Here is a 23026-nt window from a genome sequence, read left to right as displayed (position 1 = left end):
CATTATGCTAAATAGAAGCCATTTATGATATTTCTAGAAAAGGCAAAAAAAAATAAAGATAAAACATAGGATCAGTGGCTGCTTGGGACCAGGGGTGAAGTGGCAATTGACTCCAAATGGGCACAAGGGAACTTTCTGGTGTGATGGAAATTTCTAAACCTGCATTTTAGTGATGTTCACCCAGCTATATAAATTTACTAAAACTCATCAAACTATACATTTAAAATACATGAAATTTATGGTATATAAATTATATCTCGATAAAGCTTTCAAAAGAAAGGCAAACATTAAAACAATTTTTATTGTGAGGTGTTTTGCACAAAGAAAAAATAGGTCACAGAATCAGACACAGCAGAACGATAACTTCAGAGATCTATTCCATGCCCCTTTTGACAGCTGAAAAAACTGAATACCAAACATCAAGGTGTGCATGCACGCGTGCGTACACACACACACACACACACACAGGTCTTAGGTGTGTGCTATGGTGTTCAATATAAAATATATGTCCTGCTCATCCTTATTTTTTAAATATTTATTTATTCAGCTGCGCTGGGTCTCAGTTGCAGCACCCCGGATCTTTGTTGCCGAGTGTTGGATCTTTAGTTGCAGCATGCAAACTCCTAGTTGAGGCATGTGGGATCTAGTTTCCTACCAGGGATCGAACCCGGGTCCCACGCATTGGTAGCATGGAGTGTTAGCCACTGGACCACCAGGGAAGTCCTTGCTCATTCTTTCTTTAAAAACACCTAATGTGCAAAAAAAAAAAAAAAAAAAAAAAAAAAAAGCCTTCTATTGCTAAATATGGAATGCAATTTTTTAAAAAAATTAATTAATTTATTTTTGGCTGCATTGGGTCTTCGTTGCTGCACGTGGGCTTTCTCTAGTTGCAGCGAGCGGGGGCTGCTTTTCGTTGCGGTGCGCGGGCTTCTCACTGCGGTGGCTTCTCCTGCTGCGGAGCACGGGCTCTAGGCTCGAGGGCTTCAGTAGTTGCGGCTCGCGGGCTCTAGAGCGCAGGCTCAGTAGTTGTGGTGCACGGGCTTAGTTGCTCCGTGGCATGTGGGATCTTCCCGGACCAGGGCTTGAACCCGTGTCCCCTGCATTGGCAGGCGGATTCTTAACCACTGTGCCACCAGGGAAGTCCATGGAATGCAATTTAAATATAGCTATCAATATGTTTAACTTTCAAGTAAAACAACAAAGAACCCTATAACAGTTATTATCTGAATATACAAGATGAAAAGATGATTAAGTCGTTAGATTTGTTTAATGCTAAATAACTCAGAAACAGTCTGGTAAATAGGACAAATATTAAATACTGTATTATTTTTGAATACTAAATATTAAAAAATAATGACCTAATATTAAAACAGAGCAATATAATATGTACTTCATGTTATTCCAAATATTATCTCAAATACTAAAAATATTAGACACTGTATAATTTGCTGGCAAAACCAAATGTGTGCAGAGCCAGGGCCCATCACATTAAATCTTAAGGCCCAGTGGGAATAAATAAAAGGAAGAAAAATTGTATCAGCTAGAATCTTTACATAAACCAGTTAACTCTTGTAAAAATGAACAATAGGTTCACCTGGGCTTATCAGCACTCGCTGTTCTTTGCCATTTAAGGATTTTATTACAAGGCTCATAAAGGTGCTCAGTACAAATACTGACTTTTCAGATACTTTTAGATACAAACAAAAAAGATCATATTTAAATGATCATAAAGAATATGATCATGACACAAAGAAGTATCCTTACTTTATAAAAATTATATCATGTATACGAATACTAGGAAATTCCAAGTTATTAGATTTAAAAGTGAACGTGCTCTATGAAAATAAATAATTGACAAAAATATATTCTTGAAGTGAAACAAAAAAATTTTTAACCCTTTTATAATATAGACATAATCATAAAAGTATTTTCTATTAGCATTGCAGTTTCACCTCTTGTTTGTTTATTTATTTAGAGCTCTCTTGTCATCTGAAATGTGTATAAATTCAATCTATGGTAGAAACAAAACATTTTTCTAAAACCCCTCTTTTTCTGTGAAACTCAAAAGGCAGTCCTAAAGAATCCCAATTTAAAAAAAAAACAAAAGTACAACAGCTCTCCTTGCAGGTGCTTAAGTGAGATCAATATATACCAGGTAAACACCTATTTTCACCTCTTATTCCCAGCCAAGATGATGGTATCTCTCCTCACTTGGCTCGCCTTTGATCACAGGTTTTACCCATTATACAAGTAATACAAGCACTTGGCAAAATACTCTGGGAAAGGAAGAAGAAAATTCATCCTTAATCTGGGCCAATATACTCGTTAATTCTCTAACTGCTTTCCCCAATTGGCCATTCAAAGGTACTCCTAAATCAACAAGAAGCATTTAACTGCCAACAATTATAGGTTCTGCTGATGGCTCTCAAAGCCAGCCAAATTTGTTAGAAGTTTCTCATGGATAAATAAGAGAGGAATTTCAAAAAATAGTATATGGATACATATAGAAAAATATAAATATAAAAGCTAATCAAATATTAATCACCATAAAACCCATGACACACTGGTCTACAGTCTAAAAGAATCCATGTTCCAGGCAAATAAAAATGTTTGAAAAATCATTAGCCCTAAGGAAACTAGAAAAAGAAAAGCAAATTAAATCCAAAGTAAGCAGAAGAAAAGAATAAGAATTAGAACAGAAATCGATCAACAGGAAAACAGGAAAACAATGGAGAAATTAATGAAACTAAAAGCTGCCTCTTTGAAAAGAAAGTCAGTAAGTCTCTAATGAGACTAACTAAGAAAAAGAGAGGACACAAATCACTAATATCAGAAATGAAAGTGGTGACATCATAATATTAAAAAGGATAATAAAAGAATACTATTAACAACTCTGTGTCCACAAATTTGATAACCTAGATGAAATGTACAGGTCCTTGAAACACAACTTGCCAAAACTCAAACAAGAAGTAGACAATCTGAACAGGCCTGTATCTATTTAAGAAACTGAATCAATAATTAACAGTCTTTCAAAAGAGAAAACACCAGGCACAGATGGGTTCACTGGTGAATTCCATCAAACATTTAAGAAACACATCACACTAAATCTCTACAATCTCTCTTCAGAGGACAGAAGCAGTGGGAATATTTCCTAACTCATTCTATGAGGCCAGCATTACCCTAAAACCAAAACCCAAACCAAAGACATTACAAGAAAACTACAGACCAATATCTCTCATAAAAATAGATGTAAAAAGAGACAGAAAGCTTGCTGTAGCTGAGAAGTATGTGGACATCAGCCTGGCCCAAGCTCTTACCTTGCTGACTGTGGATTTCTGTGTCTTTCGAGCCCTGCCTCGAGTGGATCATAGAAGCAATAAGAGGAGCATCCTTGTTCTCCTGGTTGCTGTCTGATCATATTTACTACTTACAGACTTGCAAAATGGCAGCCCCACATCTCTCCACTATATGTGCTCTGCCTGTCCTACACCCTTCCTGTGCCCATGAGAGGATCACAGAGATAGAAAACTTCCAATCTGGGTTACAAAACTCAATAACCTTTGAGGATGTGGCCATGGACTTCACCCAGGAGGAGTGGGCATTGCTGAATTCATCTCAGAGAAAACTGTACAGAGATGTGATGCTAGAGAACTATAGAAACTTGGCTTCACTGGATGGAGCAGGAAGATGAAATGGAGATAGGAGAGAGAAGAATTCACCAAGACACCTGTTCAGATGAGCTGATTCTCCTTAAAACCAAACAACCACAGCAAAAACAAGGTATTTTGGAGAAATATACGCTCAATGGCAAGAAGGAACAAACTATCGGAGGCAATCCCATTCAATGCAGTGAAATTGTTGAAGCCTTGAGTGTGAAATCTAGCATTACTCAGAATAAAATTTACCCTAGCAAGAAACCCCATCGATACCTTGACTCTGCAAAAGCCCTTAGAGATTCTTCACATCTTAAGCCACCTGAGGGAATTCTTCCTCGGGAAAAATCTTATGAATGTAAAAAAGATGAGAATGCCTTCCTCAGGAGTTCTAACTTAGCTGGGCACAAGAGACAACATACAGAAGAGACATCCTATGAATGCAGTGACTTGGGGAAAGTTGTAAATTCAATCTCACACCTTAAGAAGCATGAAAAAACTCACATTAGAGAGAAACCTTTTGAGTGTAATCAGTGTGGTAAAGTATTACAGAGCCATTCATCCATTAAACTGCACATGAGAACCCACACTGGAGAAAAACCGTTTAAGTGTGATCAGTGTGGGAAAGCCTACAGCTCAAGCTCTTACCGTACACGTCACAAGAGAATTCATACCAGGGAGAAGCCCTATGAGTGCCATGACTGTGGAAAAGCCTTACGAGATAGCTCACTTCTCAGACAACATTCAGGGACTCATTCAGAAGAAAAACCCTACAAATGTAATCAATGCACCAAAACCTTCAGTAGAAGCTCTAGGCTTACCATACACCAGATAACACATACTGGAGAGAAACCCTATACGTGCAATGATTGTGGGAAAACCTTCAGTATTCTCCCATATTTTAAAAGACATAAGAGAATCCACACTGGAGAGAAATCCATTGAATGTAGCCATTGTGGTAAAGCCTTGAATAGTAAGTCATCTCTTAAGATACACCTGCGGATACATACTGGAGAGAAACCTTACAAGTGTGATCAATGTGGGAAAGCTTTTAGGCTGAGCTCCAACCTTATCATGCACAAGAAAATTCACACTGGAGAGAAACCCTGTAAGTGCAATGACTGTGGGAAAGCTTTCAGGGATCGTTCATGTCTTAAAGAACATGTGAGAATTCACACTGGAAAAAAACCCTTTACATGTAATCAATGTGGAAAAGACTTCAGAGTGAAATCTTTCCTTGTTTTACACAAGAAAATTCACATGAAAATGAAACATGAATGTACGGAATGTGGGAAAACCTTCCGTGGTCTCTTATCTCATAGGAGGCATATGAAAATCCATGCCAGGGACAAAAAACCTTTTAAGTGCAGTGAGTGTGGAAAAGCTTTTAGCAGGCATGTGTCCCTTACAGTACACATGAGAACTCACACGGGAGAGAAACCCTACGAGTGTAATCAATGTGGAAAATCCTTTAGTGTAAAGTGTAATCTCATTGTGCACAAAAGAATACATACTAAAGAAAAACCCTATAAATGCAACGTCTGTGGGCAAGGTTTCAGTAAATCCTTACCCCTTCGGCGTCATGAGAGAACCCATGCTCAATAAACCCCCTTTTAATGATATCCATGTAAAGTAGCTTTCAGTGAACTCTCAATCTTTAAGGCATACAACCAAATGCTAAGTGAGAAGAACTGGTTGTGAAGAATGTGAGAAAGCCTCTAAGTAATGCATATATGGAAGAAACCTAAGTTATGCAATGACTGTGAGAAATCCTTTATTCATTCATTATCCCTTAGAAGATATGTGATAACGCTGAAGGGAAAATGTTTTAGTATCTTCAAGACTTGTTACTTGAGAAAAATAAACACCTAATGGGGGCTTCCCTGGTGGCGCAGTGGCTGAGAATCTGCCTGCCAATGCAGGGGACACGGGTTCGAGCCCTGGTCTGGGAAGATCCCACATGCCGCGGAGTCAACTGGGCCCGTGAGCCACAATTACTGAGCCTGCGCGTCTGGAACCTGTGCTCCACAACAAGAGAGGCCGTGATAGTGAGAGGCCTGCGCACTGCGATGAAGAGTGGCCCCCGCTTGCCACAACTAGAGAAAGCCCTCGCACAGAAACAAAGACCCAACACAGCCATAAATAAAAATAAATAAATAAATTTAAATAGCACGTGGCAAACAAAGAGAGGGAAGAAAAATACAGTTATAAAAAATATAAAATAAAATAAAAAAATAAATACCTAATGTTCTAAGCCACAAAAAAAAATGTAAAAATACTCAACAAAATATTAACAAATACAATTCAACAATGTAGAAAAGAATTACACACCATGATCAAGTGTGATTTATCCAGGCATGCAAGATTGGTTCAACATTTGAAAATCAATGCAATTCATCACATCAAGAGGCTAAAAAAGAAAAACCACATGATCAAATCGATAGATGCAGAAAAAGCATTTGACAAAATCCAACATCCATTCATGATTAAAAAAACTAGGAATAGAGGAGAACTTCCTCAACTTGATAAAGAACATTCCCAAAAAAGACTACAGCTAACATCACACTTAATAGTAAGAAATTAAAAGTTTTCCCAATATCATCAAGAGCAAGGCAAAAAAAGTCCCTTTTCACCACTCATGTTTAACATTATACTGGAAGTACTAGCTAACATAATAGGACAAGAAAAGAGGAAAAAAGATATACAGATTGGGAAGGAAGAAATAAAACTATCTTTGCTCACAGACAACATGATCATCTGTGTAGATAATCTAGAAGAACTGACAAAAACTCCTTTAATAAATAAGTGATTACAGCAAGGTTAATATACAAAAATCATTTGCTTTCCTATATATCGACAACGAACAAGTGGAATTTAAAATTACAAACACAATACCATTTACATTAGCACCCCCCAAAATGGAATACTTAGGTATAAATCTAACAAAATATGTGTAAGATCTACATGAGGAAAACTACTAAACTCTGAAGAACAAAATCAAAGAACTAAATAAATGGAGAGATGTTTCATGTTGATGGATAGGAAGGCTAAATGTTGTCCAGATGTCAGTTCTTCCCAATTTGATTTATAGATTCAATCTGAATAAAAGTGCCAGCAAGTTGGGATAATTAGATATCCATCTGTAAAAGAATGAAACTGAATTCTTATCTTATACCACTCACAAAAATTAACTCAAAGTGGACTAAAGACTTAAATGTGAGGGACTTCCCTGGTGGTCCAGCAGTTAAGACTCTGTGCTCCCAATGCACGGGGCTCGGGTTCCATCCCTGGTCAGGGAACTAGATCCCGCATGCCACAACTAAAGATCTCACATGACACAATGAAGATCCCGCATGCGGCAATGAAGATCCCGTGTGCCACAACTAAGACCTGGCACAGCCAAATAGATAAATAAATAAATATATATATATTTTTTAAAGACTTAAATGTGAGACCTGAAACCATGAAACTTCTAGAAGAAAAAACATAGGCACAAAAAGTTCCTTGAGGGGCTTCCCTGGTGGCGCAGTGCTTAAGAATCCACCTGCCATTGCAGGGGACACAGGTTCGAGCCCTGGTCCAGGAAGATCCCACATGCCGTAGAGCAACTAAGCCCTTGCGCCACGACTACTGAGCCTGAGCTCTAGAGCCCGCTCGCCACAACTACTGAAGCCCATGCGCCTAGAGCCCAGTGCTCTGCAACGAGAGAAGCCACCACAATGAGAAGCCTGCACACTGCAACGAAAAGTAGCCCCTGCTCGCCACAACTAGAGAAAGCCCGTGCGCAGCAATGAAGACCCAACACAGCCGAAAATTAAAAAAAATAAAAAGTTCCTTGACATGGGTCTTGGAAATGATCTTTTGGACATGACATTTAAAGCACAAGCAGCAAAATAAAAAATAAACAAGTGGGACTATATCAAACTAGAAAGCTTCCCTAGAGCGAAAGAAACCATCAACAAAGTGAAAAGACAACCTATGGAATGGGAAAAATATCTGCAAACCATATATCTGATAAGGGGTTAATATCCAAAATATATAAAGAACTCATACAACTCAATAGCAAAACAACAAAAAAAACACCAATTAAAAAATGGGCAAAGGGGACTTCCCTGGTGGTCCACTGGTTAAGACTCCATGCTTCCACTGCAGGGGGCGTGGGTTCAATCCCTGGTCAGGGAACTAAGATCCCGCATGTTGCCCTGTGCGGCCAAAAAAAAAAAAAAGGCAATAAAGAAAATGGGCAGAGGACCTGAATAGACTTTTCCGAAGAAGGTATGTGAAAGGCCAAAAAGTACATAAGAAGATGCTCAACATAACTAGTCATTAGGGAAATGCAAATGAAAACTACAATAAGATATCACCTCACACCTGTAAGAATGGCGATCATCAAAAAGACAAGAGATAACAAATGCTGGCGTGGATGTGGAGAAGAGAATCCTTGTGCACTGTTGGTGGGATTGTAAACTGGTAGTGCCACTATGGAAAACAGTATGGAGGATCCTCCAAGAATTAAAAACAGAACTACCATATGATCCAGCAATTCCACTTCTGGGAATATATTCAAAGGAAACAAAAACACTAACTTAAAAAGATATCTGCACTGCCATGTTCACAGCAGCATTATTTACAATAGCTAAGACATGGAATCAAACTAAGTGCCCAAAGATGGATGAATGAATAAAGAAGTTGTGGTACATATACACACAACAGAATATTACCCAGCCATAAAAGATGAGGAAATTCTACATGTGCAACAACACTGATGGACCTTGACGGCATTATGCTTAGTGAAATAAGTCAGACGGAGAAAGACAAATGCTATATGATCTCATTTATATGTGGAATCGAAAACAAAAACAAACGCATAGAAAAAGAGATCAGACTTGTGGTTACCTGAGGTGGAGGGTGGGGGGAGGGGGAATTGGAGGAAGGTGGTCAAAAGGTACAAACTTCCAGTGATGAGATAAATTAAGTACTAGGGATGTAATGTACAACATGATGGCTATAGTTAACATTGCTGCATGATATATAGGAAAGGTGCTAAGAGAGTAAATCCTAAGAGTTCTCATCGCAAGGAGAATTTTTTTTTTTCTTTTCTTCTTTTTTATTTTATATTGTGGTCATCATTTCACAATGTATGCAAATCAAACCATCAGGCTGTATGCCTTAAACTTACACAGCGATGCATATCAATTATTTCTCAATAAATCTGGAAAAATATCCCAGCAAGTTATTGGATATCGATGAACAGATTCTAAAGTATATATAAAGACAAAAGGGCCAGAATGGAAAACGCAATATTGAAGGAGAACAACAAAGTTGGAGAACTGACACCACTTGTCTTCAAGACTTACTATAAAGCTACAGTAATCAAGACAGTGTGCTACTGGTCAAAGAATAGACAAACATATCAATGGAAAAGAATAGAGAGCCCAAAAGTAGATCCACATAAATACAGTCAACTGATAAAGGAGCAAAGGCAATACAACAGAGCAAAGATAGTCTTTTCAACAAATTGTGCTGGAACAACTGGACATCCACATGCAAAAAAAAAAGAATCTAGACACAGACCTTATACTCTTCACAGAAATTAACTCAAAATGGATCACAGACCTAAAGGTAAAATGCAAAACTATAAGACTCCTAGAAGATGACCTAGGAGAAAATCTGGATAATCTTGGGTATGGTTATGACTTTTTAGATACAACAAAAAAGGCAGGATCCATGACAGAAATATTTGGTAAGCTGGATTTCATTAAAATTAAAAACTTTGGCTCTGCAAAAGGCAATGTCTAGAGATTGAGAAGACAAGCCGGAGACTGGGAGATAATATTTGCAAAAGACATATCTGGTAAAGGACACATCTGATAGAGAACTCCTATCCAAAATATATAAAGAACACTTAAAACTCCACAATAGGGGCTTCCCCGGTGGCGCAGTGGTTGAGAATCTGCCTGCCAATGCAGAGGACACAGGTTCGAACCCTGGTCTGGGAGGATCCCACATGCCGCGGAGCAACTAGGCCCGTGAGCCACAACTACTGAGCCTGCGTGTCTGGAGCCTGTGCTCCGCAACAAGAGAGGCCGCGATAGTGAGAGGCCCGCGCACCGCGATGAAGAGTGGCCCCCACTTGCCGCAACTAGAGAAAGCCCTTGCACAGAAACGAAGACCCAATACAGCCAAAAATAAATAAATAAAAATTAAAAAAAAAACAAAACTCCACAATAAGAAAACAACCTAATTTAAAAATGGGCCAAAGAAGATATACAGATGGCAAATAGGCATATGAAAAGATGCTCTACATTATATATCATCAGGGAAATGCAAATTAAAAACACGATGAGATATCACTGTACACCTATTAGCATGGTCAAAATCCAGAACACTGACAACACCAAATGCTGGTGAAAATGTGGAGCAACAAGAACTCTCATTCATTGCTTATGGGAAAGAGAAATGGTACATCCACTTTGGAAGACAGTTTGGGGATTTCTTACAAAACTAAACAGTCTAACCATCCAATCCAGCAATCACACTCCTGGGTATTTACCCAAAGGAGTTGAAAATTTATGTCCACATAAAAAACTGCACATGGATGTTTACAGCAGCTTTATTCATAATTGTCTGAACTTGGAAGCAACCAAGATGCCCATTAGTAGGTGAATGGATAAACTGTGGTACATCTAGACCATGGAACATTACTCAGTACTAAAAAGAAATGAGCTATCAAGCCATGAAAAGATATGAAGGAACTTTAAATGACTAACACTAGTGAAAGAAGGTAATCTGAAAAGACTACATATTGCTTGATTCCAACCATACGCCATTCAAGACAGGCAAAACTACAGCGACAAAAAAAAGATCAATGGTTGCCAGAGGTTGTGGGAGAGGGATGAATAAGCAGAGCACAGAGGACTTCTAGGGCGGTGAAAATACTCTGTATGATACCACAATGATGGACAAATGTCATTGTTCAAGCACATAGAATGTGCAACACCAAAAAAAGAAAAAAATCATTAGCCACTAAGGAAATGCAATTCAAACCCACAATGAGATACCACTTTACACCTACTAAGATGGCTAGAATAAAAAAGACAGATAACAACAAGTGTTGACAAGCATATAGAAAAATTGGAACCCTCATACACTGCTGGTAAATGGTAGTCACTTCAGAAAAAAGCCTGTCAGTTCTTCAAATGGTTAAACACAGAGTTACCATATGACTCAGCAATTCTACTTCTAGGCATATACCCAAAAGAAACGCAAACATATGTCCACATAAAAACTTGTACAGGATAGCTCACGGCAGCATTATTCATAATGGCTAAAAGGTGCAAACATCCTAGGGTAAACTGGCATGGAGAGATGGTGACAGATCTGAAAGAAAGAATGATGTGATCCTTTGGAAACAGAAGAAGCTGTGAGAATTGAGATGACCTATCTAGAGTCTACTAAGGGAGAGAAGAAATCTCTTGCCTTCTGGGAGAAGGAAAGGCTGTATCTCTGAATGGGAAGAGATGTTAGATGTTAAGTGGGTCATCTATGTGAAGGCGTGGACGCTGGAGGGGCTTGGGTACATGGCTGTCAACACCACAGGAAACTTGAACAGCAGTAGAGTGGGAAGAAGCCTTTGAGGAGAAAGTGGCTAAGAAGTCCACAAAAGCTCCAAAGGAAATAGAGTTCAGGGGCCCAGGAAAATGTGGCAGGAGCTAGAACCGATAATCTCTTTGTAATAATTCTAAGTGGAAAAGTCATTGTTTATATAACTATTTCCTTTACCATAGAAATTTAGGTTTCTATTTTTTCCCATATTTTAGATAATGAAGCAATAGATTTGTTCATATGCACAGCCTTTTTTCCCCCATATTTAAAATGATTATTGAGGCCAGATTTTTTAAAATTACAGGGTCATGTTGCCTTCCAAAAGAGTTATACTAATTTACGTCACTACCTCCAATACAGGCTGAGAGTTTATTTCAAGGCAGCCTTATTACCACTACTTTTCCTGTTTTTAAGTGCTTTTAAAAATTCTATAAATTTTATAAAAATTTCAAATATAAGGAGAAAAAAATAATCATTCTTATATAATCCTATTACACCGAGATAACCACTAGTAACACTCTGAAGGGTACCTCTCAATGACTTGGCTCTCACCATCTGTTAAATGAAAATTGTAATACTATTTATCTCATAGGGTTACAGCCATCATTAAATGAACATACATCTGTATGTTTATGTGTGTATACACACACACAAGCACAGTATTCTCTCTTTATTCATCAATTAATATACTTGCTCTTATTTAACATAAACCACACCTATATAACTGCTTTTCAGAAAGGCTGTATCAATTTATTCTGTCCCCAGTAGTATTAGAGATAAAAGAAACTTGGTAATTTGCTATTTTCTTGATTAACTAGTGAAGCTAAATTTTTCCAACGTGCGTTGACTTTTAGAATTTCCTCTGGTATGTGATCCTTTTATGCTACCCCTGACCCCTGGCTTTAAAAAAAAACTAACTACTTCTATATTACAAATATGGCAAGAGGGAGATTTTCTTGGTGGGCCTCACCTAGTCAGGTAGGCCCTTTAAAAGCGAGTGTTTTCTCTGGTTAGTCACAGAACTGGAGATTTAAGAGACACATGCCAGCTGGCCTAAAAGAAAGCAAACATCTAGGTGGTGAACTGGCACTCCAGACGGCCTCTAGGAACTGAAAGCAGTCCCTGGCTGATCGGCAGCAGGAAAATGAGGACCAGAGTCTTATAACTGCAGGGAAGTGAATTCTGCCAACAACCAGTGAACTTGGAAGAGAAGCCTCAGGCCCAGATGAGAACCGCATCTCCAGCTGGTATCTTGATTTCAGCCAGGCAAAACCCTGAGCAGAGAATCCAGTCATGCCAAGCCCAGACTTCTGACCTACAGAAACTGAGATAAGAAATTTTGTTGTTGTTTTTTCCCCCTCCATTCAAGATTGGCTTTTATTTTGCATAACTAAATATCCAAATACAAACAGTTTCTATGTGCTAGACCCCAAAAGGTTATTTTCCAAAGAATCAATAAAAACAAAAATACATTTCCAAGTTTAATATGTCTTTTTTCCCCACTTTAATAGAACTTTTTTTTTTTTTTTTTTACAATATATCTAAGAATTTAGTCTGTTCAGAATATTTTTTGGCAAAAAAATCAGTTGTAAAATACATGTAAACTTTGTCTACAGCCTTTTCTGAGTTTTCAACACTCATGTCCCCGATAGTAGAACACACAAATGAGTCAGTTATACAGAGACTTGATCAATTTAGTATTTTCTAAGTCATTTCATGTTTAATGTAGTTCAGATCCAAATTTCCACTCACCCTCTCGTCTTCCCAAGGATGGCATACAAGTTAGAACTACGTGAATTCCATATATCAGTGGGGAAGGAGTGTCTGACCCAAAGCCATCCCTGGTCATTGATCCATGAGCTCTTCCATTTCCTTATCTTGTTACATCTGTTGGTGCTCTTCTTAGTCATTCTCTTCACCCTTCTGGAAACATTCAGATGCTCTCTCATACTTTTCTCTGGGGTTTTGACTGCATGTGTTCCTCTTCCACTGGGTCATGGAACCTTTATAAGGACCAACAGCAGACCAATGTTTCTTCTATTGCTCTTCTTTCAGGATCTGCTTCGTCTGCAGGGCTAAAATCAAGGTATCAGCAGGGCTGATTTCTTCTGGAGGCTCTAGGGGAGAATCCACTTTCTTGCTCCTTCCAGCTTCTAGAAGCTGCTGGCATTTCTTGGTTCCTGGCCACATCACTCCAGAAATTTTGACGTTTTAAGCTGCTACATCTGTGGTAATGTTACGAAACAGAAAACTAATACAATGTAAAATTTACTTTGGTGTATAGTAAGAACACCTTGTTTTTGGATGATCAAATCTGAGATAAGTACTATAGTATGCAAATTGGAGTGTATATATGGCTTAGGCCCTCAATTAGCAGACAGATGTATTTTACTTGCCCTTTTGGCCTGTATAGTTTTCAGCCTAAACTATTTCAAAAATGTTTGAATTACTTGCCAAGATTTAAAAAATCTGGAAACTCCACATAAATTCTGAATTTCTGGTTTCTCTTGAAACACCACAAGAAAAAAAAAAAAAAGGAAACCTGGGCTAGTTTTCCAAGTGGTTGTACCTAAGTAATGGATGTCCCTTTTGAAAGAGAAAAGTCACACTCCAGTTTGCCATAGCATCCACCATTCCCTAATGTCCCCAATCCTGAAGCTCAGTTATCACTTATCATTGTGGCAATGCTGTTATTATAACCTAGTCCATTTCACTCGTTTATTTTACCTGTCTGGCCTCTGTTGGCAGTATATACGTATCCACTTGAATAGAGCTTAGAGATCTTAAGGATACCATGCCTCTTCCAATACCCATACCAACTACACTTTAGGTAGATGATGAACAGCAACAAATTAAACTCTGGAAGATGGTAAATAAAATACTCTGTATTCAAAAGAGAGGAGAGATCCATCTGATTTCAGATTGACTAGAGGTGGGGTTAATATTGTCATAAAGCTTAAGAAACCTGATTTATGTTCTCAACTAAGTGGAAGATCATTTAACTTATTGAGAGGTGTGCCATGGAACAATCTCATTTTAGGAACTTGCAACTTAGAAAGATAAGGTGGAGAATGGGGAATTATTTGAGAAAGCAAAAGCACCATCAACTGTCCACCTCTAATAGAAATGGAACTTGCTTAGAGAACATCACTCAATTTACAAACAGACTTGCGGACAGCTTTTTAGGGCCCATGTACAGAAGCACCTCTAATCTCAAAAACAAAACTTGGAATTCCCAAAGGAATTAATTTACTGAATATCCAGGCACTGAGCTAGGTATGTGTTAGGGATTCAGTGATGAAACCAGATAGGCATGGTGCTGCCCTCAGAAAACTTAGTGCAGTGGGACAGGGCAAGTGCACAGCTGAAGCCTCTAAAGTACAGACGAAGCCATTGCAGTCCCCAGAAAATGTTTAGAGAAGATTCTATCATTAAGTAACATCCATCAGTACAGTTTCTTTAAAAAGTCGGGCTTCAAGGATCACTGCCTTGTGCTTGGTGGGCCAGAGCGAGTTTGAGTTGTAAAATTTAGCTGCCCGACTTCAAGTGATTTTGTGTTCTCTTTTTGTATGACTAGGATGTCTTCCCATAATGATTCCTCTTATGCTGTGACTAACAGTAAGCTGTTTTTGGCTGGATTTAGTATTAGTTTTGGCTGCTTCAACAAAAATTCACCTGCAGAGGAAAATGATAGAAGGGTACAGATCTAATTTCCCTTTAAACAATTAAACTATTGGGTATGTATTTAAAAGGACAAGTAACGAATATTTACTGTGTTTAAAAGGAATTCAGTAATATCTCTAAGAATGGATTTGCCTCTCCTTCTAAAAGATAGTGGTGACTGACTACTTTAAGAGTACGTTTTTCTACAACACCATAAAGTCATTGTGCATTTTGATTTCAGGGAAGGTGGCTACTTCAGTGTTATTTTTTTCATGAATAAATGACAGATCCAGTATTTGCACGTTTTAAAATGAATACGGTCCATGTGGGAAAATGTACCTTGACACTTTTACTCCTACTTCACACCTCCTACACAAAGATCAATTCTGGGTGGATTGAGGATATAAATGTACAGGAGGGAACACAATAAAGCATTTAGAAGAAAACCTTGAGAACATCTTCATGACCTACAAGTGGGCAAAGATTTTAGAAGATAATACAAAAAGTACTAACCATAAGAAAAATTAATGTGAACATTAAAATTAAGTTAATGTCTGCTTAGCAAAAGATACCAATAAAGGAGTAAAAAGGAAGGCTATATAAAGGGAGAATATTTGTAATACATATATCTAAGAAGAATCCATAACCAGAATATATAAAAGAACCCCTACAAATAAGAAAATAATCATCCGATAGAAAATAATGCATAAAAAACTTCAAGATTCTTCACAAAAGAAGATATTCAATGGCTAATAAATACATGAAAAGAGAGCAATATCATTAGCCATCAGGTAAATTCAAGGCAAAGCTACAGTGTGACATCAGTACATACAAACTAGAAGGGTGAAAAAAGAAAAAACAGAATAATAACTGGTACTCTCATACACTGGTGGTGGGCATGGAGTGGCACTACCACAGATGCATTTGGCAGTATCTACTAAAGCTGACCATAGGCAAGCCCAGGGACCCAGCAATTCTTCTTCTCAATACAGAAATGTGCACTCATGTTCACCAAGACAGGTAATAGACTGTTCATAGCAAACAGTTAGTGACAGCCAAAAAGTGGCTATATGGTGGATATTCCTTAACTTTAAGTAAGTTTCCTTACTGTTAGAAATTTAATTTGCTTCCAATTTTTCTACATAGTGAATAATGTTGCAACAAACATCTTCCTAACACATCTTTTTCTATCTTTTGAAATATTTCCTTAGGAGTGATTTTTAATATATACTTCCATACGGCTACCCAAGTGAGTTATACCAATGAATACAGCCTCAATATTAAAAAAGGACCAATTTCATCACACCCACAGCAACATATTAAAACTTAAATGTTTTTCACTAATCTAAAAGTCAGGGAGGCAATATACTTAGCTTTAAAAATTTTGCATTTCTTTGATTATAAGGATAATTGCCTTCTCTAATATCCTCTTTCATAATGGCATCATGGACAAAAGAGCACCTAAGTTTTTATTACTATCCATGATGGTGACCAAAGGGTCTTGATAGAAAATTTTATTGCAATCACGAGAACCAAAATATCCATAAAGCAATTCCAATCTTCCCCATCAAATTTAGTAGGCTTTCCTTCTCTTGCGAAACTTCTACTTTAATTGAGAACTTTAACACTTTTCCTCTGGAAAACCAGCAAACTTCTGGATAGAAGAAAGCTCCATACTCTGCTTCTGTTTCTTCATTAAAACTCTAGAAAAGGTAATGACTCAAGGCCCTGGCTCTTGTTAAGTTGACAGCTTCTTTCAGGACAGCTGGCAGAGTTTTCTCATACCGAGTACCCTAATGTAAAAAGCAATGAGTCATAACAGTGTATAGACTTCAGCAAAACCAGATGTGTTGCCAAACATCACAGGTGAGACATACACAGCATACCAAGAAATTTCTTTCAAAGATTTTCTGGAAAAGTAAACTTTTCACCACCTGGGAGATGTCAAAGACTTTTTAATATTTCCTATAAGGGCTCACAAATAGGAATTCTTGGATAGGGTCAGCATCGTGTAGATTACTTTCATCCAGTTGAATGCTGATGAGAAATGGGACAGCTGTCAATTCCTCATTAACCTGCCTCAAAACATCACAGGAAATATTTTGAAGTAATGACATCATTTATAGAGACAAAGCTTTAGCATTTCTTTTCTGTTCTAGGCCACAAACCAGATTGACCATTCCAGGGTACAAAGATTCACTAAGGTCTTTCGAAATGTATATGGCTTCTACACTTTCCAACTCAACAAGCAACCTCATAGGATGCTTCTGCATTAGGGACAAATCCAAGTTAAATATAAGTACCCATCAAGCCGTCTAATGAAAAAAATTCACAGTAATCCATGTATTTTCATGATAAGCAGATATGAGATGCCTTTAGCCTTCCTGAGTTCATCTTTCATAGGCCAGGATTTTATCTCACATGAAATTCTGTGGCTCTCACATCTACCATGCAAAATACCTATAATCATTAAGATTAGATATCACTTCTTTAATTCCTGCCCAAGGAAAACTACTCTAAATGTAAACTGTTAACAATGATGATCATATTGTAATAACACTTCTTTCAAGTGAAATAATACTTTACACTAATTTGACATAAAATAATTTTTTTTTTTTACAAAGACAACTTTAAAAGAAACAGTAAGAAACTTCAAGAACAAAATTTACTTATTTTTACTAGGGTCACAGATCCCTAAAGTATATTAATAGATTTCATGGAGTCTAAAAATAACTTAAGTGGTAAAGGTTAATGAAAGACCCATTGGGGGAGACAACGACAATTAAGATATCCCATGCACAGCCAGAAAATACTGAAAAAAAAAAAAAATCCCCTGGTAGGTAAGAGCACTGACTTCAGAGAAGGAACTTAAAAGCAAAGAAATCCTGAATAGGATTGGAAACTGTATGGTAAAGGTGGGGGTCAGGGGTCAAAACAAGAGGAGGAAAATTAGAATCCTGCAAGATTAAAAAAAAAAAGAAGGATACACAACTCCTCCCCTTCTATAGCCTCTTCTCTTCAGAAAAAAAAAAAAGAAAAATTTACTGCACTAGTAGAAGAGGGCTATCATGAACCTATCATAAGCTACAAAGCTAGTAAACCATTGCAAACCACCAGCACTGTCCACAGAAATACTAAGGCAGTCTTTACCTACTTAAAACACATAGTATAAAAAGAAAACAAGGGGCTTCCCTGGTAGCACAGTGGTTGAGAATCTGCCTGCCAATGCAGGGGACACGGGTTCGAGCCCTGCTCTGGGAAGATCCCACATGCCGTGGAGCAACTAGGCCCGTGAGCCACAACTACTGAGCCTGCGCGACTGGAGCCTGTGCTCCGCAACAAGAGAGGCCGCGATAGTGAGAGGCCCGTGCACCGCAATGAAGAGTGGTCCCCGTTTGCCACAACTAGAGAAAGCCCTCACACAGAAACGAAGACCCAACACAGCCATAAATAAGTAAATAAATAAATAATTAAAAAATACTGGGTCATGATAAATGACACTTTAAAAAAAAAAAAGAAAACAAAAAATGAGAATCTCAACAATTCAGTTTATGGAAACCCTCTCATCCCCACAAACAATGGTAAAACAGAAGGAAACTGGAACACAACACTAAACTTAATTAAATGTCCTCAAACAAGCAACTGGGGATATGACAAAACACCTCGAAAAAGAAACTCAAAAACTAAGAACAGAAATGGACAAAAAGTAGAAAAAAAAATAAGAGTTGACTGATCTCAGAAAAGAAATACAAAAAAGTGACAAAATTATGTCAGAAATGAAGACCATATTACAAGGTGCATGAGGAATAATAGATTCTAATGAAAACACGATAATGAATGTTGAAGAAAAGGAGAAAACAAATACACTGAAAAGGAAATTTTAAAAAGTAAAAAGGATCAGTGAGAATGTGGTTGAAATGAATGTGGTTGAAATGGCAAACAAGGTCCAGTTTTCTTACAATTACAGCATCTAAAAAAGATACACAAGACAATGGAAGAGAAATAATATTAAAACTATAATCTAAGAAAACTTTCTAGACTCTACATAGTGAAAGAGCTCATTAGATACAATGAAAACTAACTCACAATGAAAAACTTCAATACATATCCTTGTAAAACTATTTGACTTTAAAGATAAATAAGGAATCTTTACAGCCTTGATAGAAAGATCAAATACCTTATAAAGGCAAGGGATTTCAACTAGTATCAAACCTCTCAAAAAACAATATAAAAAGCCAGGCAATAATGGAAGAGGATTTTTTTTTTTAAACTCAAAGAATGAACACATGAACCAAGAACTTATATACAAATCAAGCTGACTCTCAAGGTAAGAAAAAATTTTAAATTAAGCAGTTTTAAACATGCAAGATACTCTGTACCCATAAGCCTTTCTTAAGGAATCAACCTATTCAAAGATGAACTTCATCCATTCAAGATATAACTGGGAGAACTTAAGCAAAAAGACTGGCAGTGAACATTTAATATGTTTAAACACTGATCGAGAAAAGGTAGACATGGGTTGAAGAATAAGATATTATATGATATAGGCTATATGTTATGAATTTATGTTCTGTCAGAGTAAAAATGGGGAAAGAAGGGAGAGGAAAAGAGGAAAGTAGAATAGTTCATTGAATGTTATATGAAAAATAGATAGGAGTTATAGGCAATTGGTAGGAATTAAAAGACACCATTAAAAATAGACAAATCAGATAGTAAAAGATGAAGACAAGAGGGAATTAGAGGTATTTAAGAAAGTAAAATTGGAAGGTTAACACTTAAACTACAAAACTTATTAAACTCCAAAAGAAGTTTAAATATAGAAGGAAAGAAAACAACGTAAAGAAATAAACACAGCAAATATAACACACACGATTATAACTTAAAATAATATGATAGAGTTAAGACAAAAAAGCTTTCAGTTTTACAAACAGATGCAAATGGGTTTAACTCAGTTATTTAAAAAATTTTTTTCAATTTAGTTCACAAAATGAGACCCCCAAATATGTTATATATAAGAAACACACCCAAAACAAAATGATTCAGCAAGGCTAAAAATAAAGGAATGAGCAAAGACAGGTATACCAAGCAAATGAATATAATAAGAGATAAGGAGGACAGTGTGTATGTGATACTGATGTCAGACATAGAAGAATGCAAACTAAAAAGAACTAAATATGACAAAGGAGAAACTTTTCAATGCTAGAAGTCACGGTTTAAAATGAAGGCATTATAATTATGAATAGCTATGCAATAACACTGCAATCATCTTTATAAAAGCAAGAGCCCAAAGAAATACAGAAAGAAAAAAAGAAAAAAGATACACTAATAAGAGATCAAGTGGATAAAAATAAGGATATAGAAAACCTAAACAGCATAATAAGATAGATATTTTGGATACAAATTAAACTTTACATCTTAATATTACAGAATAAACCTTCCTCTCAAGCATACATGGGACATTCACAAAAAAGATTATATCTTAGGTTATACATAAAATATAAGCAAGTTCCATAAAGTAGAAATATTACAATGTTTTCCAACTACAATGCAATAAAGATAAAAATTATTAACAGTAACAAAGAAGGGTACCTCCAACTGAAATAAATCTACTTATTTATCTATTATTTATCCAATAATAAACAATTAAAATTATTAGTGGTTAAAAGGGAAATACAAAACACAATTAATGAATTCCTAAAAAATAATAATACTATAAATCAACCTCTGGTATATCAGTCTTAAAATATGTGACCAAAGTAAAATCCACAGCTTTAGCTAATTTTATCAATAAAAATGAAAGAATAAATATAAATTAAATTCCTGGTTAAAAGCTAGGAAGAAATAACAAAATAAGCCAAAAGCAAGCATAATGAGGAAAATAATAGAAGAAAATGAAATAATAATGGAACTAGAAACAGAGATTAATACGGCAGAAAACAGAAAAAGAACAGATCTAACTATAATTAATAGATCAAAATCTATTTTTTGAAAAATATCAACAAAATAGGCAAACCACTAGCTAACAAAGTGGTTAAAAAAAAAAAAAAAGAGCGAAAGCACAAATATACAAAACAAGAAATGATAGGGGGGAAATATCTAGTCATAAAACACTGAAATAACCATTAGGAAAAAAATCATAAGAATCTATTTTGTAGACACTGCTACAAATAAATGTGAAGACCTAGGTGAAACTGGTAACTTGCTTGGCAAATAGTTTACTAAAACTGAAATCCTTAGAGACAGAATATTGAAACAGACCATTCTCCTTTAAAGAAAGCTATTAAGGACCTACCCTAACAAAAAAGCACCAGGTCCAGATGGTTTCACAGAGTGAAACCTTCAAAAACTAGCTTGTTAAAATGCTCTCTAAATTTTTCCAGATAAGTGAAAAGGAGGAAAACTTTTTATTTAATATGAAACATCAATACGTAAACCTGATAAAGACAATGCAAAATAAACTGTGCATTAATTATCACTCACCAATATTTATGTAAAAATACTAAACAGAATATTAGGAAACAGAATCCAATACCATATTAAAAGAATGACACATCATAACCAAGTGATATTTATTTCAGGAATACAAAGTTGGCTCAATATTAACGAATCCATTAATATACTAAAAGATTCTAAGGAGAAAATTATATAATCATCTTCATAAAGGCTAAAAAAAGCTTTCCAATAAAATTCAACACTCTTTCCTAACGAAAAACACTCAAGAAAACAGAAATCAAGGGATATTTCCTGTTATGAACTGAATGTATTCCTCCAAATTCATACATTGAAGTCTCAACCCCTAGTGTGACTGTGTTTAAAGACAAGGCCTTTATGGAGGTAGTTAAGGTTAAATGAGGTCTTAAGAGTAGGGTCTTAATCTGATAAGACTAGTGTCCTTATAAGAAGAGACATGAGAGAATAAGGCTCTTCCTCTCTCTCTCCTCTGGGACCTCTAGCCTCCAGAAACTGAGAATAAATTTCTCTTGTTGAAGCCATCTGGTCTGTGGTATTTTGTTATGGCAGTCTAAGCTGACTAAGACACTTAACATTTCCACTAAGACCAGGAACAAGTAAAAGATGCCCACCATCTCCATTACTGTTTAACATGGTATTGATTGGTGGTATTAGCCAATGTAATTAGATAAGATAAATCAATCATAGGCATAAGAATTGGAAAAGAAGTAGTAAAACCCTATTTGCAGATGTGAGTATGTACCCAGAAATCCCTAGAAAGTGAGTGATAAAACTAACTGAAACAATAAAATTTTAAAAAACCTCAGTAAAGTGGCAGGATATAAAATCAACATATAGAAATCAACAGTCTTCATATAATTAGAAACTAGAGGACATAATGGCAAAATAAAACAAAACAAAAACACCTCCACTTACAACAGCAACAAAGAAGATAAAATATTTAGGAATAATTTTAGCAAAAAATACGTAAAACCTACATGAGAAAAAGTTTAAAATACTCCTGAAAGACAACAAAATTAGATTTGAACAATGGAAAAAAAGCAGCTCTTATTCTTAAACAGGATGACTCAACATCATAAAGACAATTTACAAACAACATAATCCCAATAAAAAAATACCAACAACGATTTTTATGAAGTTGGACAGTTGACAGATAAATTAACAGGCAAGAATAGCCAGGAAAATGCCAGAAGTGAATATCTATAATGGGAGACTAGCCAGATCAGACATTAAGACACACTATAAAGCCTCTATAATTAAAACTCTGAGGTTCTGGTATATGACTAAATAGACAAGTGGAACACAACAGAAAGTCCAGAAACAGATCCCAAGTACATACAGAATCTGAGTATATGATAAAGGTAGTATTTCAAACCACTGGGGCAAAGGCAGACTTTTAAATGCCTGGTGCTAGGACAAGTGGTTAGTCATCTGGAAAAAATACAATTAGATCTACACTTCATACCATAAAAGAGAATATCTCCAAGTGGACCAAGGACCTAAATATAAAAAAAGAAACCACATAAATGTACCAAAAGAAAACATGGGTAAATTTACGTTTAACAGGGATATAGAGAGAGGCTTTCCAAATATGACTCAGAATCCAGATGCAAAAGACTGATGAATTTACTACA

The 23026-nt window shown here is 36.4% G+C and overlaps 1 protein-coding gene and 1 pseudogene across 1 annotated transcript in view; one reads left to right on the top strand and one right to left on the bottom strand.

Moving 5' to 3' along the window:
* The window catches only part of DCBLD2 (discoidin, CUB and LCCL domain containing 2), a 91705-nt gene that overhangs the window by 42204 nt on the left and 26475 nt on the right, over window positions 1-23026 (bottom strand). The gene's annotated exons all lie outside the window — the stretch shown is intronic.
* Window positions 3443-5258, top strand: LOC137765792 (zinc finger protein 431-like; annotated as a pseudogene).

This window comes from Eschrichtius robustus, chromosome 6, assembly GCF_028021215.1.
Source record: "Eschrichtius robustus isolate mEscRob2 chromosome 6, mEscRob2.pri, whole genome shotgun sequence".
Taxonomy (NCBI): domain Eukaryota; kingdom Metazoa; phylum Chordata; class Mammalia; order Artiodactyla; family Eschrichtiidae; genus Eschrichtius; species Eschrichtius robustus.
Note: the sequence above shows the minus strand (reverse complement) of the source record. Positions and strands in the feature narration are given on the sequence as shown.